Raw genomic sequence first — 6,495 nt, forward strand, 5'->3', positions numbered from 1 at the left:
TCTTCTGTTGAATCTGACAATTAATCTTAATGGTTGTACAGTCGTCTCAAATAAAACTGTGAAGGACCTCGGCGTTACTCTGGACCCTGATCTCTCTTTTGAAGAACATATCAAGACCATTTCGAGGACAGCTTTTTTCCATCTACGTAACATTGCAAAAATCAGAAACTTTCTGTCCAAAAATGATGCAGAAAAATTAATCCATGCTTTTGTCACTTCTAGGTTAGACTACTGCAATGCTCTATTTTCCGGCTACCCGGATAAAGCACTAAATAAACTTCAGTTAGTGCTAAATACGGCTGCTAGAATCCTGACTAGAACCAAAAAATTTGATCATATTACTCCAGTGCTAGCCTCTCTACACTGGCTTCCTGTCAAAGCAAGGGCTGATTTCAAGGTTTTACTGCTAACCTACAAAGCATTACATGGGCTTGCTCCTACCTACCTCTCTGATTTGGTCCTGCCGTACATACCTACACGTACGCTACGGTCACAAGACGCAGGCCTCCTAATTGTCCCTAGAATTTCTAAGCAAACAGCTGGAGGCAGGGCTTTCTCCTATAGAGCTCCATTTTTATGGAACGGTCTGCCTACCCATGTCAGAGACGCAAACTCGGTCTCAACCTTTAAGTCTTTACTGAAGACTCATCTCTTCAGTGAGTCATATGATTGAGTGTAGTCTGGCCCAGGAGTGGGAAGGTGAACGGAAAGGCTCTGGAGCAACGAACCGCCCTTGCTGTCTCTGCCTGGCCGGTTCCCCTCTTTCCACTGGGATTCTCTGCCTCTAACCCTGTTATGGGGGCTGAGTCACTGGCTTGCTGGGGCTCTCTAGTGCCGTCCCTGGGGGGGGGGTGCGTCACCTGGGTGGGTTGATTCACTGTTGTGGTCGGCCTGTCTGGGTTGCCCCCCTTGGGTTGTACCGTGGCGGAGATCTTTGTGGGCTATACTCGGCCTTGTCTCAGGATGGTAAGTTGGTGGTTGAAGATATCCCTCTAGTGGTGTGGGGGATGTGCTTTGGCAAAGTGGGTGGGGTTATATCCTTCCTGTTTGGCCCTGTCCGGGGGTGTCCTCGGATGGGGCCACAGTGTCTCCTGACCCCTCCTGTCTCAGCCTCCAGTATTTATGCTGCAGTAGTTTATGTGTCGGGGCTAGGGTCAGTTTGTTATATCTGGAGTACTTCTCCTGTCCTATTCGGTGTCCTGTGTGAATCTAAGTGTGCGTTCTCTAATTCTCTCCTTCTCTCTTTCTTTCTCTCTCTCGGAGGACCTGAGCCCTAGGACCATGTCCCAGGACTACCTGACATGAGGACTCCTTGCTGTCCCCAGTCCACCTGGCCATGCTCCTGCTCCAGTTTCAACTGACCTGAGCCCTAGGACCGTGCCCCAGGACTACCTGACATGAAGGCTCCTTGCTGTCCCCAGTCCACCTGACTGTGCTGCTGCTCCAGTTTCAACTGTTCTGCCTTATTATTATTCGACCATGCTGGTCATTTATGAACATTTGAACATCTTGGTCATGTTCTGTTATAATCTCTACCCGGCACAGCCAGAAGAGGACTGGCCACCCCACATAGCCCGGTTCCTCTCTAGGTTTCTTCCTAGGTTTTGGCCTTTCTAGGGAGTTTTTCCTAGCCACCGTGCTTTTACACCTGCATTGTTTGCTGTTTGGGGTTTTAGGCTGGGTTTCTGTACAGCACTTTGAGATATCAGCTGATGTACGAAGGGCTATATAAATAAATTTGATTTGATTTGATTTGATTCTGGATTTGATTCTGGATTGGAGATACTTAATGCGAGTCTGGAAGGAGAGTTTACAGTCTAACCAGACACCTAGGTATTTGTAGCCTTCCAGAGTAGTGATGCTGGACCAGCGGGCAGGTGCGGTCAGTGATCGGTTGAATAGCATGCATTTACTTACGTTTAAGAGCAGTTGTAGGCCAGGGAAGGAGAGTTGTATGGCATTGAAGCTCGATGTCTCCACAATTATTCTACAATGTAGAAAAATGTAAACATAAAGAAAAACCCTTAGTAGGTGTGTCCAAACTTTTGACTGGTACTGTATATATTTTTTAAAATATATATTCCTTCTTTATTATTTTCCCCTAACCCTACCATCCCTCCCATAATTGAAGTAAACTAATGGACAACAATACTTAGACTTCTACTTCCAGCTTATACATCCTATGTGTATATATGCACATTGTATAACATGTCAAATTTCTTATTTACTTGTCTAAGATGTATTAATAATTTAAGAATGACATTCAAAGCAAAACAATGTTTAGTTAACTGACATAGTTAAATCTATTAATTAAAAACCATGATTACCACCCTTACAAGGAATATGGCTGCCAGTGAGATTTCCCAAAGTATATAAACCTCTTAAGACAAAGAAAAATATACTTTAAATTGGAATCTCTGCCCAAAGGCCCATTGCAATTGATTTGTTCTGTGACTCAACACAGGACCTTTTGGTATTCCACACCTTAGATATGTCGAGCTCTTTGAAAAATACAACAAACACAACTATATGTTAATTTAATTTAAGATGTAAGGTGTGTTTGATTTATTGGGGGGTAGGGGCTGACACATGTTGGCACAAATTGCCTTACATTACATTTCATTTAATTTCTCTGTGATGTGGCTTCTCTTCTCTCCATCGTGCTGTGTGCTTTGTGCTGCTCAGCAAATCATTTCAAAGGTTCAGCTCCATTGAATACAGAAGCTTCCACATCTTGGTGGCTGCAATAGGGATAGTGTCATACATGATTCATACTGAAATTGTCAAGCTTAGATTTTAGAGCAGCTAGCACTTTACTATGCCTCTGCACGTCCTACTGTCCACATTGTCGCCAGCCCCACCTTCTCAAGTATTGACAGGAACTGAAGAAAAGAGAATCTGAACATCTGACTTATCAGTTTAGAAGGGAGCACACAGAAAACACTATGCTATGCCCATCTGTTAGTGCTATACTAAATGCATGAGTCGCTGTCTGGTCTGAAAACACTATACTAAATGCAATAATACTGTCTGGACAGAAAACAGAAGGTTGAATACAGAGCTGCTGTTTGATCAGGTGCTCCCAATGTCTGATTAAAGCTCTACAATTTACATTTTAGTAATTTAGCAGTCCACTTACCCAAAGCGACAGGTGTGCTGGAGTCAGAGAAGATCCCCACCAGCTGCAACCTGTTTCATAATCAAGACCTCTACAAATACTCAGTCCTGCCACTTCCACACAGACAGATTGTAATCTCTGCTCAGTCAGTCCATGGTTCTAGCAATTTGTTCCTGTTTCCCCTTGCCTGATGCTGTTTTCCTCTCCACTACAGTTCTGCCTGCTCTGACTCTGGTCCTGTCCCCAGTCCGACATCTCGTCAGTCCTGCTACTCTGTCCTGGATTCCCCAGACCACCCTACGCTGTCTACTTTGACTAACCCTTCCTCCTGGAGTGCTCTGCTACTCTGGGTGGAATATGCCCACAACATCCTCATCAATGCCTCGTCAGGTATGTTACCCTTTGAGTGTGCTTTGGGCTATCAACCCCCCTTCTTCCCTGCCCAAGAGGTTACGGTAGCAGTGCCCTCAGTCCATGACCACATGCGCTGTTGTCATTGCACCTGGAGGAGGGCCCGGGCTGCCCTTCACCGTGCCTCCACCAGGACCCAATCCCAAGATAACTGTCATCGTGCCTCAGCTCCAGTCTACACTCTAGGCCAAAGGGTATGGCTCTTGTTGAAGGACTTGCCCTTGAAAGTGGCTTCCAGGAAACTTTCCCCCAGATTCATTGGTCCCTTTGAGATTGTGTCATTAACCCCTTTGCTGTGCACTGAACTCCCAGACTCTCTTAAAACTTGTTGGGGATAGGTGGCAGTATTTTCACTTTGGATGAATTGCTTGCCCATAGTGAACTGCATCCTACTCTGTCCTAGATTGCTAATATATGCATATTATTATTATTACTATTGGATAGAAAACTCTGAAGTTTCTAAAACTGTTTGAATATGTCTGTGAGTATAACAGAACTCACAGAGCAGGCAATCTTCCAAACAGGAAGTGAAATTCTGAATGTGTGTCTAATTTCAAGTCATCGCCTATTCACTTACAAATAAGATATGGATCTGGTAGCACTTCCTACGCCTTCCACTAGATGTCCTCATTCAGTAGTACGTAGACTGTAGCTTCTGGTGTGAACTTTGACCGAGGGGGAGGGGAAATCTTGGCACTATCTTGGCAGAATGCAATTTCCCTGTGGCGCATTTGTCTGTGGATGTCACCATCGTTCCATTTGGCTGCAGATGAAAACATATGCTCCGGTTGGAACGTTATTGGATATATATGAAAATAACATCCTGAAGGTTGATTCTCTACTTAGGCTGGCCAGTTTATTCGACCTGGAATATATATTTTTGAAGTTTTCCTGGAACAGCGTCAGTTTTTGGGCACGTGAGCTGAAAGTGTTAGCAAATGCAGCTAATTGGACATTATGGAACAAAACAACAATTTATTGAGGAACTAGGACTCCTTGCACTGCATTCTGATGAAATATCATCAAAGGTAAGGGAATATTTATGATGTAATTTCGTATTTCTGTTGACTCCAACATGGCAGAGAAATATATTTACGTTTGAGCGCTGTCTCAGATTATTGCATTGCATCTGACACAGCGGTTGCATTATTAAGAACCAGTGTATCTTTAATTATATGTAGAACATGTATCTTTAGTCAAAGTTTATGATGAGTATTTCTGTTCTGGCGTAGCTTTCTATATTTCCTCCAGATATTTTGGAGGCATTTCTGAACATGGCGTCAATGTTAACCGAGATTTGTGGATATAAATATGCATATTATCGAACAAAACATAAATGTATTGTGTAACATGTCATATGAGTTTCATCTGAAGATTTTCAAAAGGTTAGTGATACATTTTCTCTAATCCTGCTTTTGTGACTATCTTTGGCTGGGAAAAATGGCTGTTTTATTTTATTTGGTGGTCTAACATAAATATATGTGTTTTTGCTGTGAAACATTTTAAAAATCGGACATGATGGGTAGTTGAACAAGATGCTTATCTTTCATTTGCTGTATTGTTAATGGACTTGTTAATGTGTGAAAGTAGAATATTTTTGAATTCCCCATGCCACCTTTTCCGCTGAATGGGGAGTTCCCCTAGGGAACGTCTTGCCATAACAGGTTTTAAGATCCACCCAGCCTTCCATGTGTCCCTGATTAAACCTGTCTCCTCCTGCAGCAGCACCTCCACCCCCTCGGCTCATCGATGAAAATCCTGCCTATACAGTCTGCCGGCTTTTGGATGTGCACCGTCCTGGTTGCGGCTAGCAGTAACCGGTGGACTGGGAGGGATAAGGGGCCGAGGAGCGCTGCTGGGCGCCCCGCCATCACATTCTGGACTCAGCACCTGGTTTCCAGCAACCCGCCCGAGCTTCCCCTGGCCTGCAGTCAATTTTCCCCCTGTATTTCAATAAATACCTTGGTTACCTCATCCCAGTCTCCTCATCTGAGTCTGCTCTTGGGATCACCTGTTCCGCTCCGTGTGACAGTTTCCTTATCATGCTTTGTTCACAGTGAAGTCATGTAAGAGCCTGATGATCCAAACACAGGGTCATCACTAGCTTCCATAGCCACAAAGTCATAAACCAAACCCTATGTCTAACCTTAAATTAAGACCAAAAAACAATTTTGACTTTGTGGCTGTCGTATGGTTAACCTGTCAAATGGCTAATTTAACTGAAGAATGGTATCAGTGTAACGGCGTTCTTCGTTTGTAGAGTCAGACCGACATGCAGCGTGGTGGTTACTCATGACTTAAATGAAAAGTGACACATGAAATAACTATACAAAGACAACAAACGGAACGTGAAACCTATCTGGTGAAACTACAGAGACAGGAACAATCACCCACGAAATACACAGTGAAACTCAGGCTACCTAAATACGGTTCCCCATCAGACAAGAATCACCTGACTCTGAGAACCGCCTCAGGCAGCCAAGCCTATACTAGACACACCCCTAATCAACCACAATCCCAATGCCTACAAAACCCCCAATATGACAATACAATAAACCCATGTCACACCCTGGCCTGAACAAATAATTAAAGAAAACACAAAAATACTAAGACCAAGGCGTGACAATCAGTTAAATAACTGAGAAAACAAGTGTAAAACGCATTAAACTAAATTCATCAAAAGAATCGTCCCTCACTGTCATGCTTTTATTTTCAGCAAACCTAACATGTGCAAATATTTGTATGAACATAGCAAGATTCAACAACTGAGACATACACTGAACAAGTTCCTCAGACATGTGACTAGCAGAAAATGAATAATATGTCCCTGAACAAAGGGGGGTCAAAAGTAACAGTCAGTATCTGGTGTGGCCACCAGCTGCATTAGTACTGCAGTGCATCTCCTCATGGAATGCACCAGATGTGCCAGTTCTCGCTGTGAGATGTTCCACTCTTCCACCAAGGCA

At 43.7% G+C, this 6,495-nt stretch overlaps 1 long non-coding RNA gene across 1 annotated transcript; it reads left to right on the plus strand.

Moving 5' to 3' along the window:
- Positions 1 to 3,246: 3,246 nt before the first annotated feature.
- LOC118363093 (uncharacterized) lies at positions 3,247 to 5,503 on the plus strand. Its single transcript, XR_004821346.2, has 2 exons — positions 3,247 to 3,508; positions 5,252 to 5,503. It is a non-coding gene; the product is annotated as an uncharacterized LOC118363093 (long non-coding RNA).
- The last annotated feature ends 992 nt before the right edge of the window (positions 5,504 to 6,495 follow it).

Source organism: Oncorhynchus keta, chromosome 30 (assembly GCF_023373465.1).
Source record: "Oncorhynchus keta strain PuntledgeMale-10-30-2019 chromosome 30, Oket_V2, whole genome shotgun sequence".
Lineage (NCBI taxonomy): Eukaryota > Metazoa > Chordata > Actinopteri > Salmoniformes > Salmonidae > Oncorhynchus > Oncorhynchus keta.